Raw genomic sequence first — 22,678 nt, 5'->3', positions numbered from 1 at the left:
ATCTATCCCAAGGATTAGGACCATTTAAGTATTCTTCAAATTTATAAAAAGCTTTATTGATTAATTTTCGTTTAACGAGGGCTTTGAATTTATTTAATGATAATTACAAAGACAATACCCATGAGATAAGACTTCAAGAGATTTAAGAGCTCATAATCTCTTGCTATTTTAAGGTATTCTTCATATAAAAAGACATCGGGTTATAATATGAAAATTGTATTTGTCCAAGACCAATGACTTTTTATTGTTCCACATTAGGGTTGCCTGGAAGAAATCGCTTGTTAGCGATAAGGCCGCCCGTTGCCTTATAACTTTTGTAACATGTTTTTTTTGGAGTTTTGTTATGTGTATGTTTGTAAGGTAATAAAGCATAAATAAATGACATTATCATTAATTGAAGTTGACATTTATTTTTTACTTTGAATCAAATTCAAGATGGCGATCAAGCGATAATTACAGAGCCATTAAAGCAAACAAAAACATTTGCAATAGCACACTCGAGACTGTTACGAAAGGTGCCACCAACCGTGAACATTCCTCTGCCCAGTGGGCAGGAGCGGCCAACAAAAACATCTATAAACTCTTTTTTACAGATAACAGTACCTAAAATAGTTTACAACCAACTATTATAAATGATTACCATTTTAATTCCATAGTTCTGATTTTACTTTGAAGTAACTAAAAATATATCAACAAAAACCTTCCTTTAAATTTCTTCTGTACAAACATTACCTGTCCACATCGTAATCCTCACTTTAATAATACCTACTAACTGACGTGAGACTGATCTTAAATTAAATTATAATGATTCATGTGCACTTTTTACGTCTTTTTTTTCATGTACCCTTTATTAGTTTAGTTTCTTTTTTGTTCCTGTTTAGTTTCTTTTTCGTAACAACTATAAGTAATACATGTATTTTTTTTTGCACTTCTTGCCTACCTTATGTAATTTAATAAAAATTTTTTTCTTTTCTTACAGTGGTTGCCTGGATGAGATCGCTCGAAAGCGATAAGGCCGCCAGTTGCATTTCCTTAACATGTTAAATTTTAATATTAAAAAGCAACAAAGTGTGAATAAATATATCAACAAAAACTTGTTACTTATTCTGTCAAAAACGTCATTAAAAGCTACAAATTTCTCACTTAAAACCGTAAGTTGATAAAATCCCATTTATGAATTCCGTTAACTGTAAGTTTGGTAATTAAAATCATTAAATTAGAGACAGTTATCTATAACGAGTCTATAACCAATTAAAGCAGTTGAGTGTATTTAAGAAGGCATAACACGATTTTATCTCTTAAGAGACGTACCTAGTTAAACATAAATAAGTAGAGTAACGAAGTAAAAAATACTTCCGATTGCATTTGAAGCTATTTCTTAATATGGAAAAGCGATTAATCTCGCGCCGGATAGAAAATATCATTTGCCGGATTCTAGAAACTTTCAAGCAATGCTTTAATACACTTAGCTACCATGAGCGCGTAAATCTATTTAATCTATATTTTACTACAATATATTATATAAAATTCTCGTGACACAATGTTCATTCCTATACTCCTCCGAAACGGCTAGACCGATTCATATGAAATTTTTTATTCATGTTCAGTATATTTCCTAAGTGATAAGGGGTGTCCACCCCAATTTTTATTTTTTTAATATATTTTTATCCCTAAATTTTCATCTCTCTACGATTAACCCCTATTTTATTATAGTAGATATTTATTTTTATTAAACTAATTTTTTCCCTAGAAATAATATACATGGCAAAACAACGCTTGCCGGGTCAGCTAGTATCTTTATAGTTATAAGTATATAGCTCCATCCAGCAGAAATACTACGTTAAAAGGAATATAACATTCTACCAACATACGAAGAAATCAAAACGAGCAACAGCTGCGTCCACGCCCGTCAACAGTCAGATCAACGTTCATTCGGCACGGAAATGGTAACCAAAGCTATGTAATTAAAACTATTCAAAACACGGCCTTGTTTTCGATTCGGCTTGCTTTAAATCGTTTATCACTCTACGGTTAATAGACCGAGAGCGATACTCCCCAGATTCATCGGTTTTAATATAACCGCTCGATCGGAAAATCATTTTGATGTCCCTGGGGAACGACGCATAATACGGGTTGCAGACCAAGAGCTAAGCTAAGTTAGTTTAGCTTAGCTCGCATAGCTGACGCAGTTTTCCATACTTGTGTGCAGACCGCAAACTATGCGAACTAAGCTATGTGAGCTAACTAAAATATGCGAAGCTAAGTTAGTTGTGTATGCCGATGCGCAGCTACACGAGCTAAGCTAAGCCCCTCCCGCTACCCCGCACACCCTTTGCACATCCTTCGCCACACTGACTGAGCTTTGGCTTAGCTGTTGGTGTGCACGCTATTTATTTCTAGCTTAGCTTAGCCTAGCTTGCTTGGCATAGCTTAGTTTTCGGTCTGCAACCGGCTTGAGCCTCATATCACTCAAGTTGTGTAAATATTAATTGTGTATCCTATGTGCGAGGCTATCTGTTGACTTACTTTAATAATCTTTGATGAGCTACGTTTGATTGTGGCTTGAATTAAACTAAATAAATTTAAATATCAGGCATCTGTAGGCAACTATAAATAATCATTAGATAGTAAACTTTATCAAAGAAATACATGAATCATAACTAGAGTCGTAACTTTTAATTTATGCCGTTTGGTCAGCGCTAGTTTGTTGTCTATGGTTTGCTTGAGGAACTCCGAGATCAACAATGTAAAGTGGTTTGTCTAGTTTTAAAAACAATGACTCATACATTTCAAACATCTTAGTGTATCTAGTATGACTTACATATTCTTAGTAAACATAGAAATCTTATTTACTCGTAGAAACTCCTAAAAAAGTACTCTAAGTTTTTTGTTAGATGACTCATGAGAGACTAGGAAACATCGAATAAGTATTAAAAATATATCCTTGGGCGAAATATACAACTATTCATGAATTTTATTAAAAAAGTTGAGCAAGAAAATACGTAGTCACTGAATTTAAACTACAGTTTAATCGACTTTATAAATATATAGTTCTTTTTTAGAGCGAATTAAATACTTTCTTACACCCACTTAAGCCCACATGGTTTTTGGCATCGTAAGCAATATCGTCTATTGGATAATTAAGTCAATTTCTGTTCGAAAAGTATTCGTTTAGTTAAGTTTAACCAATGCTTATTTAAAGAGACATTTATAAAACGCATTAAATCTAATATATAAAATTCTCGTGTCACAGTTTTCGTTGCCATACTCCTCCGAAACGGCTTGACCGATTTTGATGAAATTTTTTGTGCTTATCCGGTATCTATGAGAATCGGCCCACATCTATTTTTCATCCCCCTAAATGTTAGGGGTAGTCCACCCCTAAATTTTATTTTTTATTTTTTAGACAAAATTTTTAATTTCTATTTTTTTATGATACAGCATTAAAAAATACATACAACCCCTACTTTTTCACCTCTCTACGATCAACCCCTATTTTTTTTTTAATATACATAGCAAAACGACGTTTGCCGGATCAGCTAGTATCTAATAAAATTGCTAAAACATTCCTCATTCGTAACATTCTTAAAATTCACAATAATTCGTGCACTGAGAGAACTATCGCTAAGCCTCGGTAGCAGCGTGCCGCAGGCGACAAGCCTTCCAGTAATTGGCTGGTATTTGCTAATGGAAAATCCACACCATTATAAATTGATAGGACATTTCTCAACTAACATTATATTTTATTATAAAAACTTGTTTAAACGTATTTCGAAGCATAGCTTCTCATAGATGGAAAAGTGTAAAATGCACTTTCAGACAACTTGATTTCTCAGTTGTTAGCTGAACCTTTGGGAGTTGAAATGTTGATTCAGCTATAATCAGATAAGGCTAGTGCCATTTATTTGCCACACCGAGGGAGCGACTGAAATCAGTTCTGCGGTTTTCAATGCATTTGAGAGTTGGTGAAATGCAGATTGACGCGTGCAATCACGGACTGTTTGTGAAACAAAAGGCATTTTCCCATTCCGTTTGATGTCTGATTGAATTACTGGTTCCCCAAAAAGCGCAAATACTCGTTCTACGTCTACGTTTAATTGCATGCAAGGGTATTACATTCTCAAATGCCTAAAAGCTCCTAAATCAAACAAGAAGCACTTCGTGAGTATTACCATATTTTATAGAACAAAAACTAAGGTTTAAAGTATACATGTATATTAAAGGTTCTTTAGCAGAACCCTAATACCTTTATTACTTGGTTGTTTAATGATTTTAAGCAATAAAGACGTCTTTAAAGCATTTAAGCTCGGACTGAGAGCGGCCTGCAAAATGAATTTAACTTAAAACCTCTTAGAATTGCGTGAGAAGTTTAAGTGGATTAAATTTGGCTAAGTTTATGATCCAGGAGTTACTTAGGTAAATAATTTGAAAGCTTTTGATGAGTTGATCTAAGCAAATATACGACGGTTTACGTAAGATATTTCTTGTTGTGTATTATGGCTGGCTTCGAGGGGAGAGAAAATTATATAATCGTTGATGGCCGGTTTAACATTATACCAAAATGGTACAATAGAAGTAGGTGTGTCATGGATTTAACAAATTATTACGTTATTATTATTAATGTATATTCATAAATTAAGATTAGATATTAGATGAAAAAAAATTTTGCTGTCATTGTAGGACTACGTTTAAAGTTAACAAAAATGCTACAAAAGCGTTCAAACTTGTCAATTCAAACAATATGGTTGTTTTTCTCTAACATTTTTAAGACATCCGAACCCGTAACACAATAATGCTACGAATCCATCAATGTGATTCAAATTAATCAGATGAAACGAGCCGTGTGAACTCTACCGCGTTGGACACACAACAATAGTTATTGAATCGATAGAAATCATGAGATCGAAGTAGATATGGAGTGACGATTGATTCAAAATCAGGTTGAAAGCCATGCATCTCTATTGATTTATGTCACGGTAAAACTAGATTAGGTTTAATCAAAAACCTCTAGACACAGAAATAAAACTAACTAAAAAAACTAAAGCCTTCGGGGTTTTTGTAGTCTGTTAATAACGGGAACACTTCCTTTAAAAGTTTGTTCCTTAGTAAGACAACAATGGCCTTGCTTTAAGCTTTTTAATGGCAGACATATTTTTACGGGTTTGAGAAGTTTTCCATATTTGAATTTTTAACTATCAATAAGTTTATGGGTAGGTAATCTGTGCTTCAACAATCCGATACAATTATTATTAGTGACTGAGTTGGCACTTATATGTCAAGAATTAATACTAAGGGTCTGTTTCACAATGTGCGGATAAGTTCTACATAAGTTCCAAATTAGCTATTTATTACTTATTGGTAGGATAAACACTATTGTTGCATTTCACGACTGTCAGATAGCGCTATACGTCACATAAAGTCCATCATGAGTTATGAGTCCGATGAAGTGACAATCACAATTGATCTTCCAAATAATTTATGTGTTGCATAGCTATTTGGTACTTTATCCATACATTGTGAAACAGACCCTTAGCCTTATGTCTGGACTCTGAATGTAAGAATGAATACGCCATGTATGAAATAAAACACGGGATTGGGAAAATGTATAGTCAATAGTATAACACTATGTTCGTTCTCTAATTGTGTTGTTTTTAATTAAACTAAGGTTATTTGATCCTTGAAAAGTGTACTGCAAAAAAATCTACTCTAATATCAGTGTGATTTTGAATCCGAAAATAAATTAAACCAAACTTTATCCAATTATAGTATTTTAAACACTCCGCGAACTTTAGTTTATAACCCTTCGAAAATAAGGTCTGTTTTACAATGTCCGTTAAATTTTAACCGTTGTAACATTGTAAGGGAAATGATCCATTCATTGTTACCATCGTGTCGTACTTACGAAGCATTCTAAGAATTTGCGACCTTATAGGTTATACGACAGGATTAAAAATCGAATGGACGGTTTTACTAAAGTTACGGTCTTTTGTGTTAAAGATCTGAGCTGAACGGACGTTGAAAAAAGGGGCACGACGGGAACACACCTGTCAGTAGTGTTGCCAGTTTTTGAAGAGGACGGGTGAATGGCGGCCTGTACAATGGGCTGTTTGAATTTTGAATTTCGAACACTTTTTCGAATTTTGTTCCGTGTCGAATCTTATTGTTCCAAGTGAATGATAGAAGTGGATACACATTCCAGAATTTATTATTTACGGTGTAACTGATGCGCAAGGTTTATTTTAAAACTAGAAGAATTGTTTTGCTATCGAAGTCGAGGCTCTAATTCACGACAGTCTTAACGTTTTTCAGATTTTACCAGCAACGACTGAGTTTTTAAATTTGGAATATTTTTGAGTCCTACCCATGCCAAGGTTAAACTCGCGAATTAAGACGGTGTACTAAACTACGATGTCAATAGCGTTGTTGATATCTGAATGCATGCATGCCAAAATATACTCCAAATAAAACTTGATTGTTACCAAATATTTGGCTCCAAAATGAATAGGTGTAAACCAATAAATATTGGACTCGACCCACGTATGAATAGAATGCTCCATTAAAAAATCATAACATAAATATAGGATTTCCTATGTGTCATTCTGAAACTGGCTATTTCGTTACATCACAACCAGTTTAGCGATCAGTCAACAAACTTTGCAGCGCGCCAGTTTAACTATTCTTTTATGGGCATCGACTTGGGTCAAGTTCTCATCATTACGAGAGACAAATAAAGAAAAGCAGCAATTTTTATACTTTATAGTAGGCGATGTCGTAATAAACATTTCGTCGATGTTAAGGACATTTCATATCATTTGAAGGTTTTAATATAAATTGTCTTTTATAAAAATATAAAAACTTTTTGAATAGTTATATTATTCCGCGTGCAATTCAATTTAAAATTGGGATGAATATCCGTTTTTTAATCACGTGTCCATCAAAATTAGAGAAGTTATAAAATAAATAAATCAGTGGCAATATATACTCTTAATATTTTCCACCTCACCAAAGAACATGTGAGAAAATATTTGAAGAGGCGGGAAGACTCTAATTTTGTTTAGGTTATATTTAGTATTATTTTTTGTATTAAATATTAAATTTCAGTTTTCTGTATATAGTTTTGTCTATTGATGCGCTTATTTGTTTTATTTTTCGTATATAATATTGTTTATCTATGTAATCTGTTTTGGCTTTTTGTACTAATTGTTTGTTTTGTAATATTATGTATGTTAGATGTAAGATTACTTATAATAAAATAAATAAATAAAATAAATACAACATTTTTAGGGGCCTCAGTTATCTGTATCTGTTTCATGATCATTTGTCAATCTAAAAGGCATGTAGGTGATCAACCACCTGTATCTGACACACACCGTCGACTTTTTTGGGTCTAAGGCACGCCAATTTCCTCACGATATTTTCCTTCACCGCTCGAGCGAATGTCAAATACGCACATAAAAATAAAATCCATAGTACAAGAAGATTTAGTGCGCCAAAATTAAAAGTATTGTTAGTTTATTGTATTCCCAGTCCTTCAACCTATTGAATTCCTGACGCGAATAATGAATTATGTTTTAGTCGCAATTACATCACCCGAAAAAATGGTTAACAAGAGGAACAAAGCCCATTCATGCGCCCACGACTATGCATACCAAAACACCAAGTTTCATTGCTCTTAATTTTAAACTCAAATATTTGAATTGTAAAAAAATATAGACACGGCTGAGCACAGTTCTTCATTTTCATATCTTTTATTGTTGAATATGTATTAATGTTTCTTTATTTAATGTAAGTGATAGTATATTAACCTCATAAGTGTTATATCTGTGTATCTGTAAGACGAACTAAATAACGCTTTGTACTTTAGTTATAAGAGTGTATTTAGACAGATTATTTTTATGTAGAGGAAATAAATCTATACTAGGCAGTTAAAGCAAGGTCGTACGTTCGAGCCTTGGCTAAACCAGTGAATTTTCATTCACTTATGCACTGAAGGAAGTCATCGTTAGGAAATTGGTGTATCAGCCGACAGGATCGTCTACTTTACTAAAACAAAATTATATGAAAACAGTCTCATGTCTCATTGTTTAAGGAATGAATGAGACAGAGACCAATTTGACATAGACCCAAGAAACATGACTTAGTAATAGTATAGTATAGTAAAACTATGTCACCGGAGTTAACTTTTTTTAGCTGTGTAAAAAGGATTGAATAAAAATAAAGAATAATCCGTAAAACACGAACATTAACGCGCCCATTTAGTCAAACATTAATAAAGGCTTCATGTGCTCCACCCATTACTAATAAATTACTTTGTCGCCCATATATTTGTCTTTTAGTTGAAACCCGGGTGATTACTTCAAATTAGCCGACATTTTGTGGAATGCGGGTACATGGGTGATGTAATGCTAGTATTCTGTATTCGTACTCAGTTTATTTGCATAAGCTCGCTAGGGAATGGTAGAGAATCCGTAATCAGATAAGCGCTGAAGTAAGTTCGTGAATTCAAGCATTGATCGCGTAATATGGGATAATGTGACTTGGTTTCTGAGGGCTTAATTGAAGTCGGCGCGAAGTTTCGCGCTATATGTGAGAATTATTAACCGTCGTGAAAGCATTAGTATTGGTACAATCCAAATACTCCTATAATATTAACGTTTCACTCATTATCAGATAAGTGATGAGCACACCTGTATATATATACCTACCTACCTTATTTTTTACAATCAAACCAAAATTAATTTATTCATATTAACTATGTACACTTATGAACGTCTACATTAAGAAAATCATGTCTATATTTACATTTAGCCGAATCAGGAGCGGGCAAGAACTAGCAAGAAACTCTCTGCAACTCTTTTTACCTCACGAGAATGTAAGTGCGTGCTCCTATTACACCATTTGTTTTTAATCTATTTTATTATTATTTACTACTTAAGATGTCATGTGGAACATGGTGTAATGGTTGCATCTCCTTACAAACGTTGTGTAAAACAAAAACTTGGCGATTAAAAAGAGTGGCGGAGAGTTTATTGCCAGTTCTTCTCTTTCGTTCTACACCCTTGATTTGAGAACTGGCAGTAAATGTAAAATTAGAAGCATTAAATGTATATTTATTTTTTTTGACGTTCATAAGTGTACATTGTGTTACCTACATGAATAAATGATTATTGATTTGATTTTAATTTTAACCAATAATTCCAATCAACTCAACTCAAAATCAAATAGAAAACAACCAAACTATATATATTATTTAATTGTAAGGATTGGATAATTATAGGTATAGCCAAGGTCGGTATGCAAAAGCAACCACAACGCTGGACCACGTTGGCGTTGCGGCTATCCCACGAAATTCCTGGGTTAAGATTTAGCAACGATTTATAAAGCCGCATTTAATTGCGAGGAATGAGAGAAATCTCCACGCTATTTCTAAAGAAAAGGAAATATACACTAAATTCGATGCCAGACAAAAAATAACTCAATAATTTCCTTTAAATGCATCAAACATACAACAATGATTTTCGCACTTAAAATTAAAAAGAGTCAAGGCATATTGAAAAATAGTTGCAATAAGAGCCGTTGTATCTAATATGTATAGATCGATACAAAATTATACATTTCCCAACGCATAAAATATAATAAGACGATTATATGAAACGGGTTGCCAGTTGGAAGCCGTCAGTCCGTCATTAAACGAAATCTTAGCAATCATTCATCATCAACGTGATTTGAGCAGCTAACCTGCCACGGACTCCTGAGGTAGTTTAAACCGGTTAAACAAGAACATAAAAGAGGGTCCCGTGCTAAAAAAAGGATCACAATAATTCAATTAGTACTATGTAACGACAGAATGTATATTTCAAAAAAACTGGACAAACAACTTGTTTCCGGAAATCTCAGGAACTCGAAATAAAATGTTTGTTTTTGTTATTGATAGTCCATTATCAAATCTGATACTATCTGATGTCTAACACTATATTATATTTATTTTTAATTAAACATTCTCTAATGATAAATCAATAAACAATTCTCAATACGGAGCAACTCAGTTAACAACTGACTTAAATGTTTCTTAATGTCATACGTACAGATAAGTACGATTTTAGCGGTTTATTTAACTCTTAAATAACGAGTCTGAGTACGGCTGTGTTTTTATTAAGATTAACATGAAATGATAGGCGTGATTAATATTTTTGGGTAACTTTAAAAAGGTTTAGTGATCCCTAAACTCGCGCTGATGTTATGGATGCATTATCAAAATTAGCTTCGTCAGATTTTTTATGAGCGCATGATAAAAACAAGGTATAAAATGTGGTTTGAATTTATTACTACCCGAAGTAATCTACCAATATAATAAAGTAAAAATCTTAAGCCCTCATTCATCGACATACATGTCAAACACTTTTATAGCCGTTCAAACATCGAAAATGTCGTAATAATTTGCGTATATAAAAGTTTTTAGTTGAGTTCTACTTATTTAAGTTAAATTCTATCCAAACCTAATTTTTTTTTCAATATTTTGTTTACCCTGGAATAGATTAAGATTCTGTGGCGCCTAATTGCTTCGCTGGTATGCTGATATCGCTTTCATTATTAAAGTGAAATTCTCACAAAGAAAATATTCGTATACGGCGCCTTTGAAAGAATATTTGTAAATTTTATTAGTGAATATTCCCAAAACGATACAGCCATTACGGCAATTGAGGGTGTACCAGCTATTTCACAATATTTTCTTTTTAGTGTAATTTTCGGCACGCGAAGCCCCTTAAGGCAAACGGGTAAAATAAGTGAACGGTAGCCGTACGATGAAAAACATCGCTCTTTTTGCTTCCTCTAAAACATTTGTGGAGGATATCCTGTTTTACAAGGGGTCATTATATGCGAAGCAATCCATACTTTTTGCTTAAAGCAATGATACAGAAAATTGCCCGCGGCGATATAAAATGCACCGTAATTCCATAATATAAAGTTGAGATCGATCTTATTATAGATAATATCACTAATTAATACGCTGAGGCGGAAATTGCAGGAAACGGTTCTCGTAACGACGATGTTCTGATGCTATTTTCGAAGCAACATTTTGTACCTACCCATCTTTGTGGTGAATGTTTAGAACTTGGTGATTTCGTAAGTAAAGAGCGATAATTTTGATACAAAATATTGAAAAATCTCATTTATTAAAGGTGAATCACGAACGAGTCACGCAAAATGAATAAGGTTTCCTTTGAAACGTCAGCTCAATCAAAATTGGCCAGACATGAATAATTAACTTAATCAGTTAGTCAGACGAAATCTTAAAATTTTTATATCAAATCATCCGTGGTTATATTCTAAATTCAGAAGTTATTTAAAAATCTCAATTTTTTAGGATAAATATCGAAGTAAATTAGTTCAAGTAGAACAATCACTTGTTTTAGAGAAACTTCATACGCAAACAATTGAATGTCTAATAAACAGTGCGCTTCAACCAGTTTTAGGTCTGGGCCTCAGATTACTATATCTGTTTCGTGATCATTTGTTTTTATCTAATAGGCAAGTAGGTGATCAGTATTTTGAGCCTTACTTTTGGTTCATGCCGGTTTTCTCGCGACGTTATTGTTCACTATACAAGCGAGTGTTAAGATGGACAAAACATCCATTAGTACACCCGGGAAACGAACCTACGGACTCAGGGACGCTGAAGTCACTGTTAAAAAATCAGATATTAATTTTAACATGATTAAGTATATAAGCTGTTGTAGACTAACAAAACTACACGAACGACAAAGTTAATTACTAAGCCTACAGCTAACATTTTGCAAACGCTTGTCGGCGTCCCTTTGTCGCATATTTATGAAAGATATATTAAAGATTATAATCAGTTCACAATCGTTCGAATAATAACATTACTACAAACAACGTACATTTGACTAATGAAACTAATTACGCTGAAGCGTACAAATAACAAATGTTGAAGACAGTCAAGTTCATGACACGAACCGACCGGTCACGACATGTCTTCAATGTGATAAAATAACAGATGACTCAGAAATGATAACATCTGAGCAATCATCTCGTTGATTTATTGATGTGCTTAATTTTAATACTCTAGGTACATATGTTTGTACAAGTGTCGCAACAGTGGCCATTAAGAACAAATTGAATAGTTGAAGCAACGACCTTTGACTTTAGATCCAAAACAGCAGAAGTTAAGTGTAATCATAAAAAAAAAACTTTAGAGGTGTCAAGGGACACCCGGATGGAACGAAATTCCTTTCTATTAATTTATATGTTAATTGGTATCATAACAGTATGATAGATTTTCTCGACACCAATCTTACGACGAAAAAAAAAGCCAAAATCACGAGGTGTTCCCAGGCGGTCACCCATCCAAGTACTGACCTCGCCCGACGTTGTTTAACTTCGGTGATCGGACGAGAACCGGTGTATTACAATAGCAAATAGCAAAAAAGTGTCGTGACAACTTTTCGTAAAAAAAAATTCCGTGTCCTTTCACAACGCGCGATAAGGAACTCCGTTCCAATAAAACAGTCGCCACCGAGTTTCATTTCACAATTGTTTGGCTTCTTTTCTCCATTCCATTTTTTGTTAATTCAACTTCCTTTAGCTATCACAAAAACTATTCCGGTGTCCTTATAAGGTGCCGGATCCTTATTTAGCACCTCCGCCACTCCCACGGCTTCAAATATTCTCTTGTTTACTTTATAGTAAAAAAAGGTCTCATTAACTGCATAATCATTGATTTAACTTTAAACTAGTTGTCTTTTATTGACATAACTTTCACACATTTGATAATAAAAAAAAAAATTTACCGGATTGAACTTATGTATAATTTTAAATTTAACCTACGTTTCGCGTGCTTTACAGCGTGCGTGGTCACGGTGACTAAAGACAAAAGAAAAAAGTGTCAAAAAGTGTCACAGCTGTGGAAAAAGTTGTATTATCTGTATTTGTTTCCCCGGAGTTGGTATCGACTAAAAGATGGAGGGTTTTGGCAGAAATGGCTCTGAATTTCACGGATTGATTATCTCAAGATAAACAATCCGCGTAAAAAGAGGACACCGTGAGCCATTTCTGCCAAAACGTCGGTTAAATTTAAAATTATGAAAAATAATTGTAAATACATAACTTCAATCCGGTAAAAAATTGTTTTATTATTTAAACTAGTTTTTTTATGCTCGGAACAGAAGCGGTTAGAAGATAAACACGCCGAGAAGTTGTTCGGAAACTTCAGTAAGCATATCTCAAAATCAAAATTCACTCCAATCCATTAGTGATTAGCAGTGATTGGCAGTGGTCGTGTCTCTCAGTGACGTCCATCGCGTCATAGCACTGAGATTGCCTGAGTCACTAATTGCCATACAAAATGGACTTAAATTGATTGTCTGGGTGTTTAATGTTTCTCTTTCAGGTTTAATTTCAGATGGGAATGTGTAATATAAGCAAGTGGACAGGTTTATAATTAAAAGGCATTTTTTTGACAACCTGTGATTCCTTGGATACATTGCATTTTATCTGTACCTACTTATGGTATTGATACATAATTGTCTGTCAACTCTGTTGGTTTAACTGAAGTACTTCCGATCCAATTTTTCCGATCCAATTCGCCTTAGGCTCCTTCAAGAAAAAAGCGTACTTACAAATTCTTAATTCTAGGCTCGCGAGTGGCATTGAGACTGCACATGGGCGGCGGCGGTATCACTTTACATCAGATGAGCCTTCTGCCCGATTGCCCTTGTACTATTAAAAAATGGTTTTGTTTTTGAATTGATTGTATTTCTTTTTTATTCTTCTAACTCATTACTTTCTAAGTAAAGGACAGCTATAGGTACAAGAGAAGTAGATAATAGTGCTTAATCATCCGGCTTACCAATAGCGGTTACTTAAGTTGTAAATATATACGTAAGTTATATAATACCTCCGACGACAACATAGTCGGGGAATTAGCTAGAAAATATATACATATAGGACCGCTGTAGTACACTACAGCTACTACAGCCCTTCAGGCACTAACGTTTAACTCTTTAGAGGTTTTGTAATGTTTATTATATATATATAAAGACCATAATAATAAATTAAAAAATCTAAATTTTAACAATGTTTGACATTATACTGATGAACGTTGATTTAATTCTTTGGAAAGTGTCCTAATAGTCTAGCTTATAATTCAGTTCGAGGAAGCGAATTGGAATTTAAGATCATTTGCGATGTGAGAATTTATTATTAAGGGCGTTAAATACAAATCCAACGACTAGGCCTATCGTTATAACTTTATTTGCCGAAACGATTAGCACAAAAGACACGAATAAACGTTATATAAATAAACACATAAATTTACCTGAAAACGAGATGCGGGAATTTGAGTAAAATGTTTTAACACGTTTTATTTCCGGTACTCGTGAGCACATTAGCAAGCCGTTGACTCGACTAGTCATTCGGCCTCGACCTCTGTATATTTTTATTTCTTGCGTATTTAGAACATAGTAAATGTAATACTATATGAATGTTTGTGTTTCTAAACTAAAAATAAACGAATAAATCGAAATGCTTTGTCAAGCGTTTCTCTAGTCATTGAAAATAGCTCTTTAAGGGGGCGTTCAAGTTTTCGTAACGAATTTTGGGGGGGGGAGGTCCTTTTGTAAAACGTTACGATTGAATTACGCGTTATTGTTAATATTATTTTCAACTTTCTAGTACTTTACACCACATAATTGTAACTTTAAACAGGTATAAAGAGTCACTAGGTGGTCACGAAACGTTTTACTACACTTGAATACAGTACTGTACTTGGGTACAGAAAAACGTTACGGCGCGTTACATTGGGGGGAGGGGGGCAATAATGTCCAAAAATTGCGTGACGTAAAACTTGAACGCCCCTAAGTTAGTACTTTTATATTTTCTACAGAAAGCTTTATTATTTCCGTCAACTAAATAAAACCCTTTATTGATATTAAATTGAAAAATATCAGTATATACCTTTTCAATATCAGTATAAAGTTGTTTCTATTACGCCATTAATTAAAATGAGTAATATTACTACCTACTTGCCACTGCTCACGCACGTGACAATATTAATGAATAATAAAATTGCAATTAGAAGATTTAGTTAAACTACTCTTTCGTTTTACTATGTTCTAGTATAAAATACTTTATTCAGTGACTCAGTACGCTTTCACGGAATTTACGATCTACATTCCACAAAGATACTTTTCGGGTTATCGTATAATTTGCGCAAACGCATATTTTTGGTTGATTGAAGCTTATAAAATTATGAAATCTGTGAGTTCTTTATTGCTGTAGTAACCTAGCTATTAATTTTATAGTGCCGTCCGTTAATTGACTACAATACCGGTCGGTTCGCGTGCGTTGGCGGCCCTTTCGTGATATCCGTTTCTTCAATTGGGGGACTGGAGCAAGACGTATTTATGAAGTTTTGGTACGTGCTCTATATATTTACAACGTACAAAGTTATATAAGGGCTTCATATAAAAATATGCAATTTTGTAACACTCAGAGCATGCTATACCTGACTTCGTAAGTAGTTTCGTAATTAATCTTCCCCGACAAACAGGAAGTCCCCATTTAGCTCATCTAAAGGGACGAATATTTTTCTACTTGATGCCTTTGTTCACGCTAACCATCAATTAAGACGTCCATTATTAGATATTTTCACACAAAAGGTAAATTGAGGCTTGAGAATATCGCGTTTTTACTAACAATACACATTTATGAGCAATGGGTTTTTCGCTCATATTACATTAGTAATATACTGATACTTTTTCGTGTGCGTAAAATAAAACCTTTAGGCACAGTCTATAACTAGCTTGTATCATTGTTTTGGCCTATTGTCAACTTTAATTGTGTCTTTATTACATTACATTAAGGTATGTTTTACAATAAAACTTTGAAGGTATTAGTTATAACGATAATACCTTTGTGACAATTTCAGTAACTAGACTCTAGATAGACTTTTTGTCCTAAGACAAAGAAGGAATGGCGATTGTCAATTCGTTAGACATAGACAATAAATCATCGATATAAAGTAGCAAGACTATCTAAACAGAAATAAGGGACCTGTCAAATCGTTTTTCTCTTTGAACTTTGACATACTTGACAATGCGCAACGGCATTGTGATTTTAGATAGCAATACCTAATATATTATGTATCCTTGTTTAATATTTAAGATTGCCGTATTTATAAAAAAAACATTAAAGTTCATTATTTGTCTATCGATAAAGTTTCATTTTTTTTAATTGTGTAAGGAATTGTGGCCATCGGTTTCCAAACAAATTTGACTGAATTACCATTTTGAAAAAAATATATTTCTCTATTCTATGCTTTATAACATGTCGCAGATATTCCTACAGAGGCATAATAAGGGTCTGTTTCACAATGTATGGATAAAGTACCAAATAGCTATGCAACACATAAATTATTTGGAAGATAAATTGTGCTATTTGACATTCATCGGACTCATAACTTTAGATGGACTTTATGTGACGAATAGCGCTATCTGACAGTCGTGGAACGCAACAATAGTATTTATCCTACCAATAAGTAATAAATAGCTAATTTGGAACTTATCCGTACATTGTGAAACAGACCCTAAGACTGTTGGTATTTTCACTCACTACGAGTATATTAATAATAACCAATTATTACAAGATATGAACATTCTACTTTAAAGTACTATTCGTAACTATAAAATAAAAGCACAAATTTGATACGAAAGACTATAAAATTATATGGATTGTCGGTTCCGCTTTCTTCATATTTCGTATCAAATGATTTCCATTAATCTCTTTATAGCTGTAGCACTTTCTTAAGTGACTCTTGGATATTACTGCACAATTATTTCTTATTAGCTTCGACTATATTCTCTTAATACAGCATCATATAAGGAAATAAAGTAAAAAATAAGATAGTTAAAAATAGGCGATTTTCAAACTTTTCTTCCCAACTTCTTTGTTTTTAAATCAGTGACTCTACAACCTTTTAGCTCTGTTCGAGTTTACGAGTGTTCAATGCGAACATAGACAGAATGTCTATATGTGCACAGTCGGGGACGGAACTTACGACCTCAGGGATAAGAGTCAAACGCTTAAGCCAATAACCACTCGTAACTTTAAAATTGTCAGAAATAAATCTGTACGCCATATATTACTTTTGAAAGCATCGTAATACAATATAAACATTCCATCTACATGGAACCAACAACAGAGCTGGTACGGCTTGTGATGCAGCTGAAAAAGCTAAAGCCTGCAAATACAGGGGTCTAGGCTTCGAATATGATTTTGTTTCATTCGGTGTCGGGACCCTTGGTCCGTGGGGTCCTAGCGCTATAAAGCTTTTTAATGAAATAGCAAAAAGGTTAGTCGGCATCACAGGAGACCGAAGAGCTGGCAGCTACCTCGGACAAAGAATTAGTCTAGCTATTCAAAAGGGGAACTCTGCCAGTATCTTCGGAACCTTCCCTAAAGGGACTCCTTTTAAGTTATTATATTTTAATGTTAGTTATTAGTTTTATTATATACGAAAAGGTTATATAAACATATCAAATTTAAATAAATCAACTCAAGTTAATAAATATTCAATCATTAAAAACGCACTAAAGATCGGATCTTAATGCAAAGTAGATTTTCAACCGTTAACCACCGTTTGTTTATCAATTTACATCAATTCGTTACCGAAACAGATTTAACTGACGAAATATACTTCCCATAGCATCTTAATTATGTTAATTAAACAGGAATGCTTAAGTAAATATGGATGTTTAAACTTTGGAGCGCATATTCGCCGCTCCTTGAGAAAGGCATTCTGCAATACTCAACTTTGAACTATCGAAATATCGACATTTATGCGGCATTAGTTTCATATTGCGACAGAAAATTGTTAAGACAAATGCGCTTAGATATGAATAGTATATATTTGTATAAGATATGTTTTGTTCTATTTATAACGTATCTCTGTCACCGTAAAATTGTAAACACCGTTAGATTGTAATATATCTCGCGAGATTGTAAACTGTCGAAAGATTGTGAACCTCAACGAACTGCTTACAATTTAAGGTATTATTTTTCGGTAGTTATATGAAATTGTTGGGAAGTAAAATTAATCTGTAATTGACCAAAGAAGTTTGAATGATAACTAAGCTAGTGTAGTACAATCTACCGAATAATAATACGTTAAATTGTAAGCAGTACGCTGAGGTTCACAATCTTTCGACAGTTTATAATCTCGCGAGATAGATTACAATCTAACGGTTTTTACAATTTTACGTTAACATCTCTATATGAACGCGATAAACTCCAAAACTAACAGTAGTACGATTCCTGAGAAATGTATACCTACTTAGAAAAAACGTTATGGCATTTATTTTATAGTGCAATGGTATATGTATATGCATATTTTCGTAACAGTACAAGAAACATGTTATTAACTAAAAACCCTATTTTCCTATACAAACAAATTGAGATAAAACTAGTCGCAAAATTTAACACAATTGCAAATTCATTCATAAAATTTTATAATTCAAAGTAAATATTATCGGTAAGTTCACTTGACAATCATACCAAATTCAGATGAATGGGATATTATGGTTGTATGTAAATTAACTGTATAACGATTTTTATTGAAAAGGTCGAAAAAAATCTCGCCAAAATACACGAAATCGACGCGGGCGGTCGGCGGAGTATTTTTAAATTGTTCAAGGGTGGCATTAACGAACAAATAAGTACCAGGTGCATACGCAACCTTGAAGCACGCCAACAACCCTGATCGGATAAATCTATGAATTATTTGCGATAACTAGGAAATCCAAATCTTGACCTTGGTTTGACCAATGAAAATTTCACGTATACTAAACTTTATTTTAAAATAAAAATTCTTTGAGGTTCTTAAGAACTCACAATTTTGATGGAATAAACTCGGCAAAGGTGTATCACAAATAAAAACTTAGATAATGTTCTTAAATTAAGAATCAAAGCTGTTTGTTGGTTTATAATAGTAAAATCTAATTATTCGTATAGGTCCCTTTACATAAAGAAATTCAAAAATAGAACATACAGAACTTTTAAATATGATTTGGTTATTTCAATAAAAACTAAAAGTTATTTTTTATAAAATAAGTTTATGTAATTTAATTAAGATATTTAGAGCGTATGTTATGATCATAAAATAAAGAATATAAAAATGAAAATAATCTTGTAAAAACAACGTAATTACAGTTCTTAACAATGAAACATTTTTTATTTAATGCATAAACTCTATTGTTTATAATTCTCTTGTGTTTCTTACATCCGTATCCCTGGTTGTTTTATTCGCAAAGCTTAAATTATACCATTTTTACCTTACTATGAGGCGCTTACATCTAATTGGTATTTTAATTAGATAATTTAGCCATTAATGATACAATGACCTCATGCGAATTGAAGCATCATAGAAAAAATTATAAGCTAGCTAATGGCGTAAATTGACCAGTAGTTACTCGGTAACTTCCAATTCCGACAGCGATCCCGATTCCTAATGAGTTTTTGTTCCACGCGATTCCAAAGTTGCTATATATATAAACCTTACGGATATTGAGAGAACTACATTAGATACAAAAACGTCGGGATCAGTATCGCTGTCACTATTGGAAGTTACACAGTATGCAGGTATCAAATATGATAATTTCATATTTGTTTTCTATGTTATATAAACACATGTTTCATCTTACTAACTAAATTTTATGGATGAATCAGTCAGGCAAATGAATGGCCGTCACGTCATAGTTTACTAAGGATTTAAGAATATGCGATTAAGTCACGGAAAAATTATTATTGTTCATCATTAATAATTTAAAAGGTTGGTATATAAAAATATATTTCGGATTTCTTGGACAAAAAGGGTTGTAGCGAATGACGTGAATGTGTTCTTATAACACAGAATAATATGTTCTATTTGAAATTTAAGCGTAATAAGCTGTTAGGTCAATGAGTCTGGCCATGTTAAGTCTAGGTATAGACTTTCTTTGGCACTAGTCAAAGACTTGAGTTCAACATCCGTTTAATTGCGCTTTAGTCTAATGTTTACTGATATTTGTGTTCATATTCAGTTATTATTTAGTCTAGACGTCATGTTATACTGCTAAGAAAACATATTGTACATTTTGTTATATCTAGATATGTTCTGTATGGTCTATGATACGTATGACATAGCTATGATGAACTTTTCTCTATTCTTTCGTACAATACATTGTAAGATTTACCGTTACGTGAATATATTTTCTTTTAACATTAAAAATATCTCTTTTGAGAACATCACCTAATATTGGTGACAGATGATAATGTTTTATTGTAAAGAACCGATTGTTCGCGAAGGCATCTGCTTTTATGATTGTATCAAGCTAAGATGTCTTGAACAATCGGTCCCATACAATAAAACAACACTTACGTAAGATGATAGGAAAACTTACAAGACAAAGACCATCCGGTTCCTATTCCTTCCTATTAGTCTGGGACATTGGAGTATTATTCTGCAATTATTACTCCGTATCTAAAGATATAGGTCTATAAACAATAACTACATAGGTAGGTAGGTAACTTATTTTTATGTTTTGTTTTAAAGACGCGCAAAGCGCCGTGTTCAAATTTTTGACATATTCACAGAAAAATGAGAATAATATATCTATTTCGTGGAGATATCTAGTTAATATTCATATTAACCTATGTGATTGATTTTGACTTGGTGTCTTTTCATATAAATAGTATGTCGAGGCTCATTTAATGTGTACATTAAATTAATTTTAAGAAAAAATATCAGGATGTCGATAGTCGACACGTCATGTTCTCGAAATGTAAAATATTACTTAAATTAGTAAATACTGATGGCACATTTTATCAGACACAATCTTAGTCTATTAAAATTGACACCTGCCGACATCACCTTCAAAGGTGCTTTAGGAACCTTGACGAAGGTTCTGTGTTCTGTCTGTTCAGAATGTTCATATGTAAAAAGATACCTATCTAAAATTGTTACATAACTGTATTTGAGAATATACATTTTACACCCTTGTTTAATCTAATTATAGCAACAGACTACTTAACCGCAAAAAAAAATATATTTTAAGGCCTTTTTATTACATAAATCTACAAATTCACGTTGAAAAGACTAAAAAATGTCTCCGACAACACGGCGCCGTACGACCAAAGCAATAGGTTATGTTTGGGACAATATTACTACATTTTTCAACACATATCTAACATATAAATCACATCTTAAGTCACAAAGAGCAACGCTTCCAAATCCAATCCCTTATTAGATTTAAAACAAAAAACATGATAAGTTAAATCACTACGGAAGCCGGCGGGCGCATCGTGCGAAAAAACAACAAAAGAATTGACTGAAGTGACACTTACTTGCAAATTCGTTGCACTAATTGGCACGTATAGGTTTCAAATAGTATGTTAACAATGTACCACACACTTTAAATTGAGCACAAACTATTCACTTGTTTATTTACGTTTCTTCGATTTTGACAGTTCGAAATGGCGCACAGCGCATGCGTAGTTCGCTCGGATCGACGACCGGCGCTCGACTGACGAGTGACGTGAGGGGACGGAATTTGAAAAGCCGGCTGGCATGTGCGGTTTGGGTCTATGGAGGCGATCCTGGGTAAAATGTTGCCATGAATAGAGAACATATTAAATGCAAAAAAATAAATTGAATGTTGGTTATTATTTAAAAATTATATTTACACCCGGGATTTTTTTCAAATAATCCCTACTTGATCTCCTTACTGAAGAATGTACCGCAGCTGTGAAACTCTGTTACAAACACTTTTATTATTATTTACCACTTTAATTTCTAATTCAGCTTTTGACATCTCTTTTTGACATTATTTTTCGATTACTGGAAGTAAATGAGCTCAGATGGCATAAAAAGACCAACACTTGTGTATTGTTTAATTGTATTTAATTATTTCCAAATTCATACTAATTGTATTAAATACTATTTCACATTCTAAATGTAAGGACGGATTAGTTGTAACTTAAATTGCTGGAAATTGTGACACGTGGTAACATTTATAACAAGCTATACGGCAGCTGGGCGTGTGCTCTTTTAGATAGCTAAAATGGCTTAGCAATTACCTTGCAAAATAAGTATATTCCGTATATCAGTACATGCGCAAGTTAACCCCTAAAGATTACGAAGTCAGGATCTCGAACGTGTGATATGAAAGGAAATTGAACTTTAAGTGGTTGTTATTGAGTTCACTGTCGGCATTGTTTGTGAAAAGGTGTGGATTCTTTTATTTTCAAACAGGATATCCTGGGCAGGGAGCCATGCCAGTTTCCGAACGGTTCATTAGGTGCTGCTATAAAAAGCTACCCTTCTAGCACGTGCATTACAAGTGGGATATAAATAACCTGGTATTTAGCTATATCTACATAGTTTTTGTTAGATGTTTTATAGTTTTATCGAACTAAACTACGTAGTTAGTTCTTACTACCGGTTTCGTTCGCGTAGAAATAGTGAGATAAACAGAACTAAGCGGGGATACATTTTATTTATCGAAGCGAAGTTTATATTCCCTACGAATATGCCACACAGATAGTTGGCGTTAGTATGTAATAAAGAAAAACATAAAAAAGGTTGTGCAAAAAAACATGTTTTGTTAAAAAAACGAGAGCTTCAAAA

General features: G+C 33.3%; 1 protein-coding gene across 2 annotated transcripts in view; it reads right to left on the bottom strand.

Moving 5' to 3' along the window:
• LOC125060922 (MOXD1 homolog 1-like) overlaps nucleotides 1–21,591 on the bottom strand; it is an 80,703-nt gene extending 59,112 nt beyond the window's left edge. For both annotated transcript variants that reach the window (XM_047666036.1, XM_047666037.1), the window contains exon 1: nucleotides 21,397–21,591. The gene's annotated coding sequence lies outside the window, so the exon portion shown is untranslated. The remainder of the gene's footprint in view (nucleotides 1–21,396) is intronic.
• Nucleotides 21,592–22,678: the final 1,087 nt, after the last annotated feature.

Source organism: Pieris napi, chromosome 22, assembly GCF_905475465.1.
Source record: "Pieris napi chromosome 22, ilPieNapi1.2, whole genome shotgun sequence".
In the NCBI taxonomy this organism is placed as follows: domain Eukaryota; kingdom Metazoa; phylum Arthropoda; class Insecta; order Lepidoptera; family Pieridae; genus Pieris; species Pieris napi.
The sequence above is the reverse complement of the archived record's forward strand: the minus strand, read 5'-3'. Positions and strand labels throughout refer to the sequence as shown.